At 46.7% G+C, this 22,644-nt stretch overlaps 1 protein-coding gene across 1 annotated transcript in view; it reads right to left on the bottom strand.

Moving 5' to 3' along the window:
* The window catches only part of LOC144799441 (uncharacterized), a 282,889-nt gene that overhangs the window by 2,417 nt on the left and 257,828 nt on the right, over nt 1-22,644 (bottom strand).

Raw genomic sequence — 22,644 nt, 5'->3', positions numbered from 1 at the left:
CCTAGTCACTGAACCTGTATGGTTTTTCTCCTGTGTGTATTCGTTGATGTGACGTTAGAGTTGATAATCGAGTAAAGCTATTCCCACAATCACTGCACCTGTGTGTTTTTGCTAATGAGATGCTAGATTTGATGGCCCATTAAAACTCTTGCCTCACTCAGTGCACCTGTTTGCCTTTCTCCTGCGTTTGTTCACAGATGAGAGGTTAGATTGAATACTGCCCAAACTCACATCACCTGGATCGTCTTACATCTGCCTATACCTGCTGGTCTGAAGTTAGTTTTAATGTCTGAGTGAAGCTTTTCCTCAGTCACTGCATACATTAGGTATCTCACCTTTTTGATTTTCCTGAAGAGAAGAGAGTCTATAGCTCTTAGCAAGGTGTCTTCTGCCTGACCTTTATCTATGGCTTAGCGTCTCTGGGTTAGTTATGCTTGCAGACAGGAAATGCTGGACTTTGCTGATCATCCATTGTGCATAATGAAACGTTATAGATATGATCACCCCGAGTGCATGCCTGGAGTTTCCAATGCAGGTTTATAAGATTTCCTCAAATTGCTGAATTGTGTCAAAAGCACTTACAAAATGCTTCTCAGTCGAGGTTTCTACCTCTCTTTGATGTGATATAAGGGACAAACACAGAAAAAGGACTACCAAAGATAATGGATGGTATTGTTTTATAAAGATGAACACTGATACTGTCAATCTCAGGTGCAAAGTTGGTATATTGTATTGATGTAGAGAGCCAGTGTTGTGGACTTGCTTGGATTTTGATGATGAGAGTCTCAGGGTATGTAGGTACATAGCTCAGAGACCTGCAGCCACAGGGTAGCGCTTCCCTTTTTTCTCAGGCAGGGGTTGTTCATGCTTAGGTTCCTCTTTATCTTGTTGGAAGTGTTTGTTTTAGAAAACTGGTAGCATTCACTTTCAACTCTTCTTCCACATTTTTGATATAATCCAGTAATTCAGCATGTGTCTTCTATCTGTTGAATGAAAAGTGATCTAAAATCAGTTAAATAGTCTGTATGTAGATGACCACAGAAAAACCTACCTTCTTATAAAACACATACAATAAGAGAACTGATTAGGACATGGCATGCAAACTACTTGAAAATGAATTAGCAGGGAACATTGCAATTCTGAAACTTTGTACCCATTTCCATGTGTGCAAAACAAATACAACTACCTTAAAAATATTAATTAAAAAAAAAATGAACCTACTAACCTACACACATGAAGCAAACCTCAGTGATAAAGCCTGCATTCATTTACAAAATTTCTGCAATCATATTATTTGTAAATTCCCTGATCACCTTTAATTAGGAGTACAGAGGCCAGGCATGTGGACACCAGCAGCACAAAACCCAAAGTATATGAAGAAATAAATATAACCTTTTGAGGACATATTCCTGAATACCAGAGATTCCCACCCCCTTCTTTCAATGTAACTAAACTGGAACTACAAGATCTTACTTGAAACTAGGAAAAAATAACCACTTCCATCTGAATTTAAATATTGGTTTGTGTTAAACGTCAGATCATTGGTTGAGGGGGTGGAAGTACCACTCAGGCAACAACCACAATTCATGTCAGGGTGAACCACAGAAAGTCACTAAATTCACTTGTGATTAACCCTCTGACAGCTGGGCACAAAAGCAGTCAGGGTTAACTTAGATTCAATGTGTGAAGTATTTATGCAGCAAACCCAATACAATAAAAATCCCAAACCAATTTAGAAAAATAGAGTACGTCTTAAAATAACAAAAGGACACCAAAATGAATTACATCCAATCAGTAGAACCAGAGTAGTGAATTTGTACAATTTGTAGTGAAAAATAGCACCAAAAAGGACAACAAAGCACCAATCGCGAGCATCTTGATGTACAAGAGTGGGCCAAAGTAAAAAGTAAAGGTCGACAATGAAGCGCAGGTCAGATACAAAGGGGGATTGGGCCTGGTCTCGGCTTACCTTTGGAACTATTAAAATTCTTGAAGATTTCCTGGAGAAGGTAAATTCATTAGTGGGGAAAGGTAGCAGGCTGTGTCCAAGGAGAGGTCTTAGGGGAACTGTTGGACATGGTAACAGTGAACACTTTTACCTTCGGACGTAGATGTTTTTTTTAAAAGTCTGATTCTTCCAGTGGGATGAGGCAACAGCCTTTAGTCTAAGAGGGTTCCACGAGGCCGGATACATTCATCAAGAAGTTCCACCAAAAAGGATTTGTTGCTGCAGAGAACATAGTACGAGCCGCTGGGATGTCAATCCCACTATTGATGCACTTTCATCAGATCAGCATGCAGGTGGGTCCCAGTTTCATGTCGGTTCTCAGAGTACTCTTTCTTGAAACATATGTTCAAGTCCCAGGTTTTAGGGTCAGGCTGGAACACAACCACCAACACCACTTCCAAGGGTCCTGGGCACAGACGGCACCACTTGGAGGGTTAGGAATCACACCAGCTGAGGCCAGCAGCAAGGTGCAAAGCCACTGGAGCTTGTTCTGTCCCTGAAGCTCACACAGGATGTCAACCAACTTGCCCTTGAAGTCACTTTGGTGGCCCTAGGTTCGAGAACCAGGTCATGTCTTCCTTATTCTGGCAGTAGGGCATCGTTCAAGGAGCAAGGCAGCCCTTCCGGCAAAAGGGTAGCAGAGCAGTCCTTCCGAGTTTTACACAGCTTCAGAAGTGATCCTATTTGGGGTCAGAGTGTGCAACCTTTTCTCCCCAATGCCAGCCTTTGTGTGGGAGGCAACACCTGGCCCACTTGCCTGCTCTTTCTGGGTGTGACTTCCAAATATCTGGGGTGACAAAAAGTCTAGTGTCAAGTCTTTTGTGTATGCAGGAGGGACCGCCCTTTGAAGTGTAAGGGGGATTGGTGCAGTTCTGCCCCAGTCATCCTGTATTAAGTGTAATAAGGCAACCTGATATTAGTCTATGGGAGAGATAGGCCTTATAATAGTGAAAAACAATTTAACAGAACATGTAAAACATGTAAAACTTAAACCCACATGTCCTTTTAAAAATACCACGCACCCTGCCCAAGAGCTGTTAGGCTCACCTTGGGAGTGACTGATAAGTATTAAAACAAGCATTTACAATGCAACGGTCTCGGCATTGCAAAAGTTAGAGCTATTAGCATTGTAAATGAACGCGAGTTTAAGGTCTTGACACTGTAAATGACAAGGTCTTTTATTTAGGTTTTAAAAACAAAAATATAAATAAAAGTCATTGTCATTTACAATGCCAATAGCTCAAAGTCGCGTAATGTGTATGGCTAACTACAGTAGCCTCCTGACGAGTGCCCTTTCACTTAATTTTTTACAAATGAAAGCCCTGGCACTTTTTGTTTTTACAAATTAAGCACGGGTGGTGTCCGTTTCTGTGCATGCAGCCTACTGTGTTTGTGTACTGCGAGTCTGCTGCACGTCGTTTTGGGGGGTAAACACCAACACGCAGCTAGGGTCCTGCTTATATGTTAATTTTTCATTGCAGTGTCATGTAACTCCAATGCTTAGCTTTTTTTGACGAGAAGTTTGTGTAGGATTTAAAAATAAAATAATAAATTGTTTGTTTTTCGTTTAAAAAAAAATCATGGACTTTTTGTTTTTGAAGCTGCAAGAGGCGGTGGGTATCTTCTGTTCCCGCAGATGCAAGCATCACGTTGATGACCACACCTCAGGTTCGGCTTTCGTTCCTGGTGTATGGACGGATGTGTGACGCAGGAGGAAATACAATGTCCTAACACAGCCAGGGATCAGGAGAAAGAAACCAGAGCCTATCTCAGAGAAGCAGGGTTCTCACCCGTGTTGGCTAGTTTACAAGCACAATAAATGTTTTTTTTTGTTCACATATAGGTCTGTCAGACCTGTTTCAGATGTTAGGCAGGAGCAATCCGGAAACTCGCCATGGAATCTAGGCTACCTTATTAGAGGTGGAATGGGAAGTGATGGATGAAGATCTCGAAATCTGAACTGCACTTTTAAGTACAGAATATGTTTCGTGATAGGCATGTACACAGATATTGACTGGCTTCAGTGCAAGTTATAGGAAGAACAGGAGGAAACCCATAAACCACGTTGGGATGGGTATGTTATGTAAACAAAAAACAATTCCCAACAGGTATTATTGAGAGACAATTTCAATTATGTATGCTTAAAGACATTACTGAGAACAGAGACAAGGAGTCAAATTGGTTTTTGAAGAAAGGTGGTATTATTCACCAAGGACAAGGGGTATTAGATGTACATTTACAGTTAGGGACAGCACTGTAAAGATTAGATCTTGTGACAACCCAGTGGCACTTGGTGCAAGGTGCTATATACAGTTTAAAGTGAAATAAAAAAGTGCAAGTGCTTAAAAAACAGCATTTGGTGGCGCATAGAGTATATTGTATACATCAATTACAGCTTCAATTACAGTACAAGTTACAGTCACTTGGAAAGGGTTAGTTTCTTGTAAGAGCTGAATGTGTCATATGCGTCTTTTAATTCAAGCTGTGTGGTCGACGGCGTTTCGATCCCCTTTGGTCGGGATCGTCATCAGGACGGGGTTGTCGATAAGTACAGTGCTGTGGAAGGATGAAGGGAAGAATGAGTGTGGTTCACCTGGGGGGCGGGAAGTGAGGGTGCAGCAGCACTCAAGGGTCTAACTCGTAAAGGTATACTGTGTTTAGGGAATGGTGGTGGTGGTGGTGGCCAGAAAGGGAAGAAGAGTGAGATTGGGGGTGCCTATTGTGAAGGTTGGAAAAAATTCTGGGTGGGATCGTGTTCCACAATAATAAATGATTGGATGAACACTTACAGGAGGCCAAGCAGGGATGCGTGGCTTGTGGCATTCGGGGGAACTGTGCGCCGGTAGCTGCAGGAAAAAGGGTAAGTATAAGTATAGGCACGTTTGTGTGAGAGTAACCAAGGGCGCAAGGGGAGTTAATACCTGGTCGCGGTGAGGTCCTGGGTCTGCTCACGAAGTTGGGCAGCGTCTGTGTGAAGGGAAACAGATAGCGTGCGGTCAATGCCACCGTTGTGGAACAGGCGTGCAATTGAGCAGCGCGAGCTAAGGGCGTAGTCTCTGTCCAGGGGAGAGGCGCTTACCTGAAGATTTAAGGGCACAGAAGGCGGAGGCTCATCTGGCGAGGTCAGTCAGCAGTGAATGCGATAACAGACCGCATCTGCACCGTGTACTAGGAGATATGAAGGATGCCGCGAGGGGGAGGCGGGGAAGTGGGCGTGTGCCGGGGGCGGGATCTGCGACTGAATGCAGATGTGTCGCGAGGTGATTGGAGTGGTGCTGCGAGGTGGGCGGGGTCAGGGCGGGGAGGCGAACAGTTCCTAAGGAAACCGGAGAAACAGGAAGTGTCAGGATCAACTGGAGAAACTAAAGAAGAAACAGATCAGAACGGATCTACATGCACGTATGCTTACAGATTACCTACGGTCTGGTGTAATTCCTCTAGGCCTACAAATCCGGAACACCCCGGCTATATTCACACAGGACCCCAAATTTCGAGTCAGCTTTAGCCACCTAGCCAATGTGTCCGCCCTGGTTCTGACACTTCCTGTTTCTCCGGTTTCCTTAGGAACTGTTCGCCTCCCCGCCCTGACCCCGCCCACCTCGCAGCACCACTCCAATCACCTCGCGACACATCTGCATTCAGTCGCAGATCCCGCCCCCGGCACACGCCCACTTCCCCGCCTCCCCCTCGCGGCATCCTTCATATCTCCTAGTACACGGTGCAGATGCGGTCTGTTATCGCATTCACTGCTGACTGACCTCGCCAGATGAGCCTCCGCCTTCTGTGCCCTTAAATCTTCAGGTAAGCGCCTCTCCCCTGGACAGAGACTACGCCCTTAGCTCGCGCTGCTCAATTGCACGCCTGTTCCACAACGGTGGCATTGACCGCACGCTATCTGTTTCCCTTCACACAGACGCTGCCCAACTTCGTGAGCAGACCCAGGACCTCACCGCGACCAGGTATTAACTCCCCTTGCGCCCTTGGTTACTCTCACACAAACGTGCCTATACTTATACTTACCCTTTTTCCTGCAGCTACCGGCGCACAGTTCCCCCGAATGCCACAAGCCACGCATCCCTGCTTGGCCTCCTGTAAGTGTTCATCCAATCATTTATTATTGTGGAACACGATCCCACCCAGAATTTTTTCCAACCTTCACAATAGGCACCCCCAATCTCACTCTTCTTCCCTTTCTGGCCACCACCACCACCACCATTCCCTAAACACAGTATACCTTTACGAGTTAGACCCTTGAGTGCTGCTGCACCCTCACTTCCCGCCCCCCAGGTGAACCACACTCATTCTTCCCTTCATCCTTCCACAGCACTGTACTTATCGACAACCCCGTCCTGATGACGATCCCGACCAAAGGGGATCGAAACGCCGTCGACCACACAGCTTGAATTAAAAGACGCATATGACACATTCAGCTCTTACAAGAAACTAACCCTTTCCAAGTGACTGTAACTTGTACTGTAATTGAAGCTGTAATTGATGTATACAATATACTCTATGCGCCACCAAATGCTGTTTTTTAAGCACTTGCACTTTTTTATTTCACTTTAAACTGTATATAGCACCTTGCACCAAGTGCCACTGGGTTGTCACAAGATCTAATCTTTACAGTGCTGTCCCTAACTGTAAATGTACATCTAATACCCCTTGTCCTTGGTGAATAATACCACCTTTCTTCAAAAACCAATTTGACTCCTTGTCTCTGTTCTCAGTAATGTCTTTAAGCATACATAATTGAAAATGGCTTCAGTGCAAAGCATCAGCGCTGTGAGTGGGCGGGCTGTAATAACTAACACATGGAGCGTGTTATCAGAGCCGCGCGCCTCTCTGCAGACTCCCCCTGCATTCCACAGAGGCGCGCGACGCGATCCGGCCTGCCATGCATGCCGTGGAGACAAGACCTGGCTGCGCGCACAACGTTATCCTATGGAAAAACGCTGCGCGCGGCCAGGTCTTGTCTCCCTTCGGCGTCTCAGACTGCTGAGACGCCGACAATAGTTCTCTGGCGAGAACGCGCTTTAAGCGCGTTATAGCCGAGCCCTAAAAAGGAAGGTTTAGGCCTGGTAAGCGGTTTATTTAGGCACATCGAAATGGCAGTTTAAAACTGAACAACAGGCTACAATAGAGGGTCTGAGACATGTTTTATGGGGCTACTTTAGTGGGTAACACAATGAGTGCTGCAGGCCCACTAGTAATATTTCATTTACAGGCCCTGGGTACATATAGTACTACAAATACTAGGGACGTGGACGTAAATTGAATGTGCCGATAAGGTGTGGGCCAATTTTACCATGTTTTAGATGAGAGCACAAGCACTTAAGCAGTGGTAAAGTGCACAGATTCTTAATTCCAACAAAAAAGAGGTCAGAAACTAAAGGCAAACATCTGAGGGTGACCCTGCCTAGACGGCCAAATCTAATAGTTTGCAATTAAGTTTAACTCAAAGCAGAGTTTATTAGTATCCATCGTATTTAGTCCTTAAATGGCAGTGAATTTTTGCTGCTTTTAGAGTAAGTAAATACCTTGTTGTATAAGCACCAGAGTAGCGAGCCTATAGGAATATTCCACCACAAATGTTCTATTGCTGATTGTTTATAGAGTGCAGTGCCCCCAAACTAACCAGGAAACAGGACTGAACAGAAACCTAAGTTATCTGTTTTAGTTTGAAAACATAGATCTTTGGCTCCTCAGAAGTTTAATTTGTAAAGCTCACAGTCACCTGCAAGGGTATCCTCGCGCTTCATAGTGTCACATGTCATTTTACATTTTTTTATGATCTGCTTTAACAATGAAAATATTAAACGCCTTTATGATCTAGCATGTCACTGTTTAGAAGCCTTCAAATTCACAGTCCCCACGCACCTAGTCCATCTCAACAAGTCTCATTCCTTCTTCCACAGCCATGTCTTGCACACACTTATTTTGCAAGCCTTGCTCTCCACACATCTTCTTTTTGCCTTGGTAACGTTTCCCCACCTGTCTGTGCCTCAGTTTTCTCCCCCCACCAGTCTTATGCCTCAGTCCTTTCCTACATTCATGGGCACCTTGTACCCGTGACTCATGCACTTTCACATCCATTATCTGTCTTGCATCCGCTAGACAGATGCTCACTGTCCTCTTTTCTCGGTGCCACCTCACTTCCCTCTCTCTACGTTCTACTGTCTCTATTACTGAACCTCCTCAAGTAAAAGTGACATGACATTACACTGACAATAACTGTGTATCATCGGGGCATATGTAAAACCCTAGCCGTGAAAAGCATGGGGTCAGAAGGAGGCCTAAGGAAATAACGTGGATAGCACTATGGGGGTAAATACACCATAACTCACAACCTGCATGGTCTGGTATGCCAAGCATAACTCAACAGCATATTTCTGAGGCTGGTTGATCCTTTCATGATGGTGCACTTAATCACCCAGTAATTATTTTGCCTCGTAGTAGTTTGGCATTGGCATTATAAGCACCTTCTCAGGAGTTTTAATCAATATAGGCGACTGGCCTGAAGTTTGCAGGCTCAACTGTGTTCCACAAATTTAGTTTTTAACAACAGGTAGCCGATGCATATTTAAAGCTTTAGAGCCCACCCTGGATGCAGGTGAGTGACACACACAAATGAGTTACTGCAGGCACTGGAGTTGGGTGGCCCAGAGGTGATGTAATGCACATGGGACTATGTAGAGGTATGGGGGAGATGGGTAATGCAAGAGCAGCACCACCACCAGAGTGCAGGATGGAGTCCTAGGAAACCTAGGAGGTCACTGCTGACAGCAGCGAGGACCGCTGCTAGATGTGAGTTATGTGATGCAGAAGCATCAGGGTGTAAGGTTTCTGTGAAGTCTGTCATTGCCTTGGTGTATAGGTGCTGCAGCCGTATATTAAGTCGCCCACTGACTTGGGCGGTCATCTTCCCTCACAAGGGGGTTAAGGTGAAAGCATTTACAGGGAGCAGCTCTTTCCACTCAACTAACAGGAAACGGTGAGAAGTAAGTGGTGACCATATAGAGGAGGGCACATTGGGCCAGATTTATATTCTGGGAGAGTATTTTCAAGTAAAGAGCTCATTCATCTTGACTAATGTTTTTGGATCTGAGAGGTGCGACACCAGTCTCTGGCGGTGGCTTTGGTGAGCACAATCTACTCACCCTTGATATAAATTAAGGAGGTCAGGGAGACTGTTACATAAACAGATCTAGATATATATATATATATATATATCTATTACCCACTGGCGGTCACCAGTAGGTAGTTATGGATAGGATATAGTTTCAATAAGAAAAGTGTTTTTTGTTCTTCCAATAACTCTGGTGAAGTTTGACGAATCTTCACAAAATTTTCCAAATTTGTTTGCTATTCACTTCAGTTGCAGTGCTGAACGTTTTGGGTAATTTATCAAGTAGGGGTTGAGAAAAAAGGTAGGGTGCGAAAAAGTTTTTTCCCCCCATAGGGATTTTGAACAGGTCTACAGCACGAACCGCTGCATGAAATTACACCAAATTTGGCAGAAAGTTAGATATTGGTCCAGAAATCGTGCTTTTGTGAAAAGCTGTTCCGTAGATTTTGAGATATTAAAGGAAAACCACATTTGAATATCTAGGTACGTGACTCTCCGTAAATCTTGCTGATCTCGTGCAGAGATCTGATTGACTGGCAGCACTTTAACCAAGAAGTGCTGGCAAATAATAATGTTACAAAAAAGACAAGGGGGCAGGGTAGGAATACCCTGAGCCTTTTCAATTTTGCATCGAATCGCAGGTTGACATGCAAATTTGCAGCAAAATTGGGAGGAAAAAAAACATGTGCGGTCTTCCGTGTTTGTTTTCACTGTAGCCCCCCAGTGGGCTAGGTCCTGAGGAATGAGGGTATTTCATAAAAGAAGGAGGGGGTGCACAGGGTATAATCCATGGGTTCCACTTAGATAGCTGTGCTAAACCACTTCTATTAGTTAACGTTTACTAAAAATCTCCGGAGGTTTGACAGGAAACCAACAGCAGAAGGCTTTTTGTAAGGCACTCAACAACCTCATTTGATGGTTTTAAACATATGAGGTATTATAATTGGAGACTTTAACTTGCCCAATTTGGGTAATCAGCTGACATTCAGCCAACTGGCGTGGATCATCTTGCAAGGAAAATGAATGATTCTTTACACACATATAATCTTATTTCATTTCAGGCTTTTAAGACATCAAAAAGGCTGTCTCGTAAACCCACGCTCACATATATTGGGCATTTCCAGTTTGGACTATGCCTTTGTTAGTAATCTCTTACTTGAGTCACTCATGGCCTTAACTGTTAGAGAGCGCTCTAAAGGAAGAAAAAAACTCTTTACTAAGGCGGCTAAAGTGGAGCACGGTCTGGCCGGTTTGATTCAACATATGCAAACAATCATTCAGGGAACTGAACATCTTGAGTGAGTCCCCAACAGGTAAACATCTCCAAACAAACTGTGATTTATTATTAGATCACTATACCGTGACTTAAGAGAGAAAAGGAAACATAACTTAGCAGCCATCAAGAACCCAGGGACTTTTAAACCTCCATGGCATATGTCTGATCTAAAAACAAATTACGTTGGTCCAAAAATCAGCTACCAGAAGGTACAACAAAGTGCAGCGTAACCGCACTTAAGAAGTAAAAAAGAGCTTACAGCTTATGGAGTGATAATAATAATAATGGGGTGAGGAGGGCTGGGGTGTTATAATAATGGGGTGAAGAGGGATGGGGTGTTATAATAAGGGGTGGAGAGGAATAGGGTATTATAATAATGGGGTGAGGGGGGCTGGTGTGTTATAATAATGGGGTGAGGAGGGCTGGGGTGTTATAATAATGGGGTGAAGAGGGATGGGGTGTTATAATAAGGGGTGGAGATGAATAGGGCATTGTAATAATGGGGTGAGGGGGGCTGAGGTGTTATAATAATGGGGTGAGGAGGGCTGGGGTGTTATAATAATGGGGTGATGGGGTGTTATAATAAGGGGTGGAGAGGAATAGGGTATTATAATAATGGGGTGAGGGGGCTGGGGTGTTATAATAATGGGGTGAGGAGGGCTGGGGTGTTATAATAATGGGGTGAAGAGGGATGGGGTATTATAATGAGGTGAGGAGGGTTGGGGTATTATAATAATGGGGAGAAGAGGGATGGGGTGTTATAATAATGGGGTGAGGGGGGCTGGTGTGTTATAATAATGGGGTGAGGAGGGCTGGGGTGTTATAATAATGGGGTGAAGAGGGAGGGGGTGTTATAATAAGGGGTGGAGAGGAATAGGGCATTGTAATAATGGGGTGAGGGGGGCTGAGGTGTTATAATAATGGGGTGAGGAGGGCTGGGGTGTTATAATAATGGGGTGAAGAGGGATGGGGTGTTATAATAAGGGGTGGAGAGGAATAGGGTATTATAATAATGGGGTGAGGGGGGCTGGTGTGTTATAATAATGGGGTGAGGAGGGCTGGGGTGTTATAATAATGGGGTGAAGAGGGATGGGGTGTTATAATAAGGGGTGGAGAGGAATAGGGCATTGTAATAATGGGGTGAGGGGGGCTGAGGTGTTATAATAATGGGGTGAGGAGGGCTGGGGTGTTATAATAATGGGGTGATGGGGTGTTATAATAAGGGGTGGCGAGGAATAGGGTATTATAATAATGGGGTGAGGGGGGCTGGGGTGTTATAATAATGGGGTGAGGAGGGCTGGGGTGTTATAATAATGGGGTGAAGAGGGATGGGGTATTATAATGAGGTGAGGAGGGTTGGGGTATTATAATAATGGGGAGAAGAGGGATGGGGTGTTATAATAATGGGGTGAGGGGGGCTGGTGTGTTATAATAATGGGGTGAGGAGGGCTGGGGTGTTATAATAATGGGGTGAAGAGGGAGGGGGTGTTATAATAAGGGGTGGAGAGGAATAGGGCATTGTAATAATGGGGTGAGGGGGGATGAGGTGTTATAATAATGGGGTGAGGAGGGCTGGGGTGTTATAATAATGGGGTGAAGAGGGATGGGGTGTTATAATAAGGGGTGGAGAGGAATAGGGTATTATAATAATGGGGTGAGGGGGGCTGGGGTGTTATAATAATGGGGAGAAGAGGGATAGGGTATTATAATGACGGGTGAGGGGGGCTGGTGTATAATAATGGGGTGAGGAGGGATGGGGGATGATAATAATAATGGGGTGAGGGGGGATGGGGTGTTATAATAATGGGGTGAGGGGGGCTGGGGTATTATGGTGGAGTGGTATAATAATGGGGTGAGGGGGGCAGGGGTATAATAATGGGGTGAGGAGGGCTGGGGGATAATAATAATGCGGTGAAGAGGGGGCTTGAACCCCTGCTCTGGGCCCTGGGAGCTCCTTACCCCGTGGAGACCCCCCCGGGCTCCTCCGCACCGGGGGCTGAGGGGGGATGGGGCCCCCTGCTCACACGCACGCGGCACTTCCTCCTCTGCCGCAGACCGGAAGCAGAGGCAGCCGCCGGAAGTGACGTCAAACCTCCGATGACGCGACCATTGTACCAGGCCGAGGAGCATTCCCTGCTGGTGAAAATTGACTCCGCCTCTGCTGACCCGGAAGTGGAAACCTGGTCCGCGTGAGGAGGCTGCTGCTTGTCCGTAGCTCCGACTGGTGCTGACCCGGAAGTGCAAGCTTCATGCATCTGCTCCGATTTTAGTGACCTGGTATTTACCACCGAAGGCGAAATACAAACAATAAACACAAAGACTGGAGCAAAAAAAACTAACAATGATCTAAAATGAACCCACTGAAGCCAGACGCTGCTGAATCAAGAAAAGGTCAATACATTGTAAAACGCCCCAGAGCTGAGGTTTCAAGAGCCAGAGGCGAGCAACAACCCCCACCCGACCCCCCTGTGAGACTCCATCAATACACCCCAGCCACTCACGAGACTCCATCAATATACCCCAGCCACTCATGAGACTCCATCAATATACCCCAGCCACTCATGAGACTCCATCAATATACCCCAGCCACTCATGAGACTCCATCAATATACCCCTGCCACTCATGAGACTCCATCAATATACCCCAGCCACTCATGAGACTCCATCAATATACCCCAGCCACTCATGAGACGCCATCAATATACCCCAGCCACTCATGAGACGCCATCAATATACCACAGCCACTCATGTGACTCCATCAATACACCCCAGCCACTCACGAGACTCCATCAATATACCCCAGCCACTCATGAGACTCCATCAATATACCCCAGCCACTCATGAGACTCCATCAATATACCCCAGCCACTCATGAGACGCCATCAATATACCACAGCCACTCATGTGACTCCATCAATACACCCCAGCCACTCACGAGACTCCATCAATATACCCCAGCCACTCATGAGACTCCATCAATATACCCCAGCCACTCATAAGACTCCATCAATATACCCCAGCCACTCATGAGACGCCATCAATATACCACAGCCACTCATGTGACTCCATCAATACACCCCAGCCACTCACGAGACTCCATCAATATACCCCAGCCACTCATGAGACTCCATCAATATACCCCAGCCACTCATGTGACTCCATCAATATACCCCAGCCACTCATGAGACGCCATCAATATACCACAGCCACTCATGTGACTCCATCAATACACCCCAGCCACTCACGAGACTCCATCAATATACCCCAGCCACTCATGAGACTCCATCAATATACCCCAGCCACTCATAAGACTCCATCAATATACCCCAGCCACTCATGAGACGCCATCAATATACCACAGCCACTCATGTGACTCCATCAATACACCCCAGCCACTCACGAGACTCCATCAATATACCCCAGCCACTCATGAGACTCCATCAATATACCCCAGCCACTCATGAGACGCCATCAATATACCACAGCCACTCATGTGACTCCATCAATACACCCCAGCCACTCACGAGACTCCATCAATATACCCCAGCCACTCATGAGACTCCATCAATATACCCCAGCCACTCATAAGACTCCATCAATATACCCCAGCCACTCATGAGACGCCATCAATATACCCCAGCCACTCATGAGACTCCATCAATATACCACAGCCACTCATGTGACTCCATCAATACAACCCAGCCACTCACGAGACTCCATCAATATACCCCAGCCACTCATGAGACTCCATCAATATACCCCAGCCACTCATAAGACTCCATCAATATACCCCAGCCACTCATAAGACTCCATCAATATACCCCAGCCACTCATGAGACTCCATCAATACACCCCAGCCACTCACGAGACTCCATCAATATACCACAGCCACTCATGAGACTCCATCAATACACCCCAGCCACTCACGAGACTCCATCAATATACCCCAGCCACTCATAAGACTCCATCAATATACCCCAGCCACTCATGAGACGCCATCAATATACCACAGCCACTCATGTGACTCCATCAATACACCCCAGCCACTCACGAGACTCCATCAATATACCCCAGCCACTCACGAGACTCCATCAATATACCCCAGCCACTCATAAGACTCCATCAATATACCCCAGCCACTCATGAGACGCCATCAATATACCCCAGCCACTCATGAGACTCCATCAATATACCACAGCCACTCATGAGACTCCATCAATATACCCCAGCCACTCATAAGACTCCATCAATATACCCCAGCCACTCATGAGACACCATCAATATACCCCAGCCACTCATAAGACTCCATCAATATACCCCAGCCACTCATGTGACTCCATCAATACACCCCAGCCACTCACGAGACTCCATCAATATACCCCAGCCACTCATGAGACTCCATCAATATACCCCAGCCACTCATAAGACTCCATAAATATACCCCAGCCACTCATAAGACTCCATCAATATACCCCAGCCACTCATGAGACTCCATCAATACACCCCAGCCACTCACGAGACTCCATCAATATACCACAGCCACTCATGAGACTCCATCAATACACCCCAGCCACTCACGAGACTCCATCAATATACCCCAGCCACTCATAAGACTCCATCAATATACCCCAGCCACTCATGGGTCTTCATCAATATACCCCAGCCACTCATAAGACTCCATCAATATACCCCAGCCACTCATGAGACTCCATCAATATACCCCAGCCACTCATAAGACTCCATCAATATACCCCAGCCACTCACAAGACTCCATCAATACACCCCAGCCACTCACGAGACTCCATCAATATACCACAGCCACTCATGAGACTCCATCAATATACCCCGGCCACTCACAAGACTCCATCAATATACCCCAGCCACTCATGAGACTCCATCAATATACCCCAGCCACTCATAAGACTCCATCAATATACCCCAGCCACTCATGAGACTCCATCAATATACCCCAGCCACTCATGAGACTCCATCAATATACCCCAGCCACTCATAAGACTCCATCAATATACCCCAGCCACTCATGAGACTCCATCAATATACCCCAGCCACTCATGAGACTCCATCAATACACCACAGCCACTCACGAGACTCCATCAATATACCCCAGCCACTCATGAGACTCCATCAATATACCCCAGCCACTCATAAGACTCCATCAATATACCCCAGCCACTCATGAGACGCCATATATATACCCCAGCCACTCATGAGACTCCATCAATATACCACAGCCACTCATGTGACTCCATCAATACACCCCAGCCACTCACGAGACTCCATCAATATACCCCAGCCACTCATGAGACTCCATCAATATACCCCAGCCACTCATAAGACTCCATCAATATACCCCAGCCACTCATAAGACTCCATCAATATACCCCAGCCACTCATGAGACTCCATCAATACACCCCAGCCACTCACGAGACTCCATCAATATACCACAGCCACTCATGAGACTCCATCAATATACCCCAGCCACTCATGGGTCTCCATCAATATACCCCAGCCACTCATAAGACTCCATCAATATACCCCAGCCACTCATGAGACTCCATCAATATACCCCAGCCACTCATAAGACTCCATCAATATACCCCAGCCACTCACAAGACTCCATCAATACACCCCAGCCACTCACGAGACTCCATCAATATACCACAGCCACTCATGAGACTCCATCAATATACCCCGGCCACTCACAAGACTCCATTAATATACCCCAGCCACTCATGAGACTCCATCAATATACCCCAGCCACTCATAAGACTCCATCAATATACCCCAGCCACTCATGAGACTCCATCAATATACCCCAGCCACTCATGAGACTCCATCAATATACCCCAGCCACTCATAAGACTCCATCAATATACCCCAGCCACTCATAAGACTCCATCAATATACCACAGCCACTCATGAGACTCCATCAATATACCCCGGCCACTCACAAGACTCCATCAATACACCCCAGCCACTCACGAGACTCCATCAATATACCACAGCCACTCACGAGACTCCATCAATATACCCCGGCCACTCACAAGACTCCATCAATATACCCCAGCCACTCATGAGACTCCATCAATATACCCCAGCCACTCATAAGACTCCATCAATGTACCCCAGCCACTCATGAGACTCCATCAATATACCCCAGCCACTCATGAGACTCCATCAATATACCCCTGACACTCATGTGTCTCCATCAATATACCCCAGCCACTCATGAGACTCCATCAATATACCCCAGCCACTCACGAGACTCCATCAATATACTCCAGCCACTCATTGGTCTCCATCAATATACCTCAGCCACTCATGAGACTCCATCAATACACCCCAGCCACTCATGAGACTCCATCAATATACCCCAGCCACTCATAAGACTCCATCAATATACCTCAGCCACTCATAAGACTCCATCAATATACCCCAGCCACTCATGAGACTCCATCAATACACCCCAGCCACTCACGAGACTCCATCAATATACCACAGCCACTCATGAGACTCCATCAATACACCCCAGCCACTCACGAGACTCCATCAATATACCCCAGCCACTCATGGGTCTCCATCAATATACCCCAGCCACTCATAAGACTCCATCAATATACCCCAGCCACTCATAAGACTCCATCAATATACCCCAGCCACTCATGAGACTCCATCAATATACCCCAGCCACTCATAAGACTCCATCAATATACCCCAGCCACTCACAAGACTCCATCAATACACCCCAGCCACTCACGAGACTCCATCAATATACCACAGCCACTCATGAGACTCCATCAATACCCGGCCACTCACAAGACTCCATCAATATACCCCAGCCACTCATGAGACTCCATCAATATACCCCAGCCACTCACAAGACTCCATCAATACACCCCAGCCACTCACGAGACTCCATCAATATACCACAGCCACTCATGAGACTCCATCAATACCCGGCCACTCACAAGACTCCATCAATATACCCCAGCCACTCATGAGACTCCATCAATATACCCCAGCAACTCATAAGACTCCATCAATATACCCCAGCCACTCATGAGACTCCATCAATATACCCCAGCCACTCATGAGACTCCATCAATATACCCCAGCCACTCATAAGACTCCATCAATATACCCCAGCCACTCATAAGACTCCATCAATATACCCCAGCCACTCATGAGACTCCATCAATATACCACAGCCACTCATGAGACTCCATCAATATACCCCGGCCACTCACAAGACTCCATCAATACACCCCAGCCACTCACGAGACTCCATCAATATACCACAGCCACTCACGAGACTCCATCAATATACCCCGGCCACTCACAAGACTCCATCAATATACCCCAGCCACTCATGAGACTCCATCAATATACCCCAGCCACTGATAAGACTCCATCAATATACCCCAGCCACTCATGAGACTCCATCAATATACCCCAGCCACTCATGAGACTCCATCAATATACCCCTGCCACTCATGTGTCTCCATCAATATACCCCAGCCACTCATGAGACTCCATCAATATACCCCTGCCACTCATGAGACTCCATCAATATACCCCTGCCACTCATGAGACTCCATCAATATACCCCTGCCACTCATGTGTCTCCATCAATATACCCCAGCCACTCATGTGACTCCATCAATATACCCCAGCCACTCATGTGACTCCATCAATATACCCCAGCCACTCATGTGACTCCATCAATATACCCCAGCCACTCATAAGACTCCATCAATATACCCCAGCCACTCATGAGACTCCATCAATATACCACAGCCACTCATGAGACTCCATCAATATACCCCTGCCACTCATGAGACTCCATCAATATACCCCAGCCACTCATGAGACTCCATCAATATACCCCTGCCACTCCTGTGACTCCATCAATATACCCCTGCCACTCATGAGACTCCATCAATATACCCCTGCCACTCATGAGACTCCATCAATATACCCCTGCCACTCATGAGACTCCATCAATATACCCCTGCCACTCATGAGACTCGATCAATATACCCCTGCCACTCATGTGTCTCCATCAATATACCCCAGCCACTCATGTGACTACATCAATATACCCCAGCCACTCATGTGACTCCATCAATATACCCCAGCCACTCATGTGACTCCATCAATATACCCCAGCCACTCATAAGACTCCATCAATATACCCCAGCCACTCACGAGACTCCATCAATATACCACAGCCACTCATGAGACTCCATCAATATACCCCTGCCACTCATGTGTCTCCATCAATATACCCCAGCCACTCATGTGACTCCATCAATATACCCCAGCCACTCATGTGACTCCATCAATATACCCCAGCCACTCATGTGACTCCATCAATATACCCCAGCAACTCATGTGACTCCATCAATATACCCCAGCCACTCATAAGACTCCATCAATATACCCCAGCCACTCATGAGACTCCATCAATATACCACAGCCACTCACGAGACTCCATCAATATACCTCAGCCACTCATGGGTCTCCATCAATATACCCCAGCCACTCATGAGACTCCATCAATATACCCCGGCCACTCACAAGACTCCATCAATACACCCCAGCCACTCACGAGACTCCATCAATATACCCCAGCCACTCATGAGACTCCATCAATATACCCCAGCCACTGATAAGACTCCATCAATATACCCCAGCCACTCATGAGACTCCATCAATATACCCCAGCCACTCATGAGACTCCATCAATATACCCCTGCCACTCATGTGTCTCCATCAATATACCCCAGCCACTCATGAGACTCCATCAATATACCCCTGCCACTCATGAGACTCCATCAATATACCCCTGCCACTCATGAGACTCCATCAATATACCCCTGCCACTCATGTGTCTCCATCAATATACCCCAGCCACTCATGTGACTCCATCAATATACCCCAGCCACTCATGTGACTCCATCAATATACCCCAGCCACTCATGTGACTCCATCAATATACCCCAGCCACTCATGTGACTCCATCAATATACCCCAGCCACTCATAAGACTCCATCAATATACCCCAGCCACTCATGAGACTCCATCAATATACCACAGCCACTCATGAGACTCCATCAATATACCCCTGCCACTCATGAGACTCCATCAATATACCCCAGCCACTCATGAGACTCCATCAATATACCCCTGCCACTCCTGTGACTCCATCAATATACCCCTGCCACTCATGAGACTCCATCAATATACCCCTGCCACTCATGAGACTCCATCAATATACCCCTGCCACTCATGAGACTCCATCAATATACCCCTGCCACTCATGAGACTCGATCAATATACCCCTGCCACTCATGTGTCTCCATCAATATACCCCAGCCACTCATGTGACTACATCAATATACCCCAGCCACTCATGTGACTCCATCAATATACCCCAGCCACTCATGTGACTCCATCAATATACCCCAGCCACTCATAAGACTCCATCAATATACCCCAGCCACTCATGAGACTCCATCAATATACCACAGCCACTCATGAGACTCCATCAATATACCCCTGCCACTCATGAGACTCCATTAATATACCCCTGCCACTCATGTGTCTCCATCAATATACCCCAGCCACTCATGTGACTCCATCAATATACCCCAGCCACTCATGTGACTCCATCAATATACCCCAGCCACTCATGTGACTCCATCAATATACCCCAGCAACTCATGTGACTCCATCAATATACCCCAGCCACTCATAAGACTCCATCAATATACCCCAGCCACTCATGAGACTCCATCAATATACCACAGCCACTCACGAGACTCCATCAATATAACTCAGCCACTCATGGGTCTCCATTAATATACCCCAGCCACTCAAGTGCCTCCATCAATATACCCCGGCCACTCATGTGACTCCATCAATATACCCCAGCCACTCATGTGACTCCATCAATATACCCCAGCCACTCATGTGACTCCATCAATATACCCCAGCCACTCATGTGACTCCATCAATATACCCCAGCCACTAATGTGACTCCATCAATATACCCCAGCCACTCATGTGTCTCCATCAATATACCCCTGCCACTCATGAGACTCCATCAATATACCCCTGCCACTCATGAGACTCCATCAATATACCCCAGCCACTCGTGTGTCTCCATCACTATACCCCAGCCACTCATGTGACTCCATCAATATACCCCAGCCACTCATGTGACTCCATCAATATACCCCAGCCACTCATGGGTCTCCATCAATATACCCCAGCCCTGTGTGACTCCATCAATATACCCCAGCCACTCATGGGTCTCCATCAATATACCCCAGCCACTCGTGAGACTCCATCAATATACCCCAGCCACTCATGTGACTCCATCAATATACTCCAGCCACTCATGAGACTCCATCAATACACCCCAGCCACTCATGTGACTCCATCAATATACCCCAGCCACTCATGTGACTCCATCAATATACCCCAGCCACTCATGTGACTCCATCAATATACCCCAGCCACTCATGGGTCTCCATCAATATACCCCAGCCCTGTGTGACTCCATCAATATACCCCAGCCACTCATGAGACTCCGTCAATATACCCCAGCCACTCATAAGACTCCATCAATATACCCCAGCCACTCATGTGGCTCCATCAATATACCCCAGCCACTCATGTGGCTCCATCAATATACCCCAGCCACTCATGAGACTCCATCAATATACCCCAGCCACTCGTGTGTCTCCATCACTATACCCCAGCCACTCATGTGACACCATCAATATACCCCAGCCACTCATGTGACTCCATCAATATACCCCAGCCACTCATGGGTCTCCATCAATATACCCCAGCCCTGTGTGACTCCATCAATATACCCCAGCCACTCATGAGACTCCATCAATATACCCCAGCCACTCATAAGACTCCATCAATATACCCCAGCCACTCATGTGGCTCCATCAATATACCCCAGCCACTCATGAGACTCCATCAATATACCCCTGCCACTCATGAGACTCCATCAATATACCCCTGCCACTCATTTTTCTCCATCAATATACCCCAGCCACTCATGTGACTCCATCAATATACCCCAGCCACTCATGTGACTCCATCAATATACCCCAGCCACTCATGTGACTCCATCAATATACCCCAGCAACTCATGTGACTCCATCAATATACCCCAGCCACTCATAAGACTCCATCAATATACCCCAGCCACTCATGAGACTCCATCAATATACCACAGCCACTCACGAGACTCCCTCAATATACCTCAGCCACTCATGGGTCTCCATCAATATACCCCAGCCACTCATGTGCCTCCATCAATATACCCCGGCCACTCATGTGACTCCATCAATATACCCCAGCCACTCATGTGACTCCATCAATATACCCCAGCCACTCATGTGACTCCATCAATATACCCCAGCCACTCATGTGACTCCATCAATATACCCCAGCCACTAATGTGACTCCATCAATATACGCCAGCCACTCATGTGTCTCCATCAATATACCCCTGCCACTCATGAGACTCCATCAATATACCCCTGCCACTCATGAGACTCCATCAATATACCCCAGCCACTTGTGTATCTCCATCACTATACCCCAGCCACTCATGTGACTCCATCAATATACCCCAGCCACTCATGTGACTCCATCAATATACCCCAGCCACTCATGGGTCTCCATCAATATACCCCAGCCCTGTGTGACTCCATCAATATACCCCAGCCACTCATGGGTCTCCATCCATATACCCCAGCTACTCGTGAGACTCCATCAATATACCCCAGCCACTCATGTGACTCCATCAATATACTCCAGCCACTCATGAGACTCCATCAATACACCCCAGCCACTCATGTGACTCTATCAATATACCCCAGCCACTCATGTGACTCCATCAATATACCCCAGCCACTCATGTGACTCCATCAATATACCCCAGCCACTCATGGGTCTCCATCAATATACCCCAGCCCTGTGTGACTCCATCAATATACCCCAGCCACTCATGAGACTCCATCAATATACCCCAGCCACTCATAAGACTCCATCAATATACCCCAGCCACTCATGTGGCTCCATCAATATACCCCAGCCACTCATGAGACTCCATCAATATACCCCAGCCACTCATGTGTTTCCATCACTATACCCCAGCCACTCATGTGACTCCATCAATA

The sequence above is a fragment of the Lissotriton helveticus genome, chromosome 12, assembly GCF_964261635.1.
Source record: "Lissotriton helveticus chromosome 12, aLisHel1.1, whole genome shotgun sequence".
Classification (NCBI taxonomy): Eukaryota; Metazoa; Chordata; class Amphibia; order Caudata; family Salamandridae; genus Lissotriton; species Lissotriton helveticus.
Note: the sequence above shows the minus strand (reverse complement) of the source record. Positions and strands in the feature narration are given on the sequence as shown.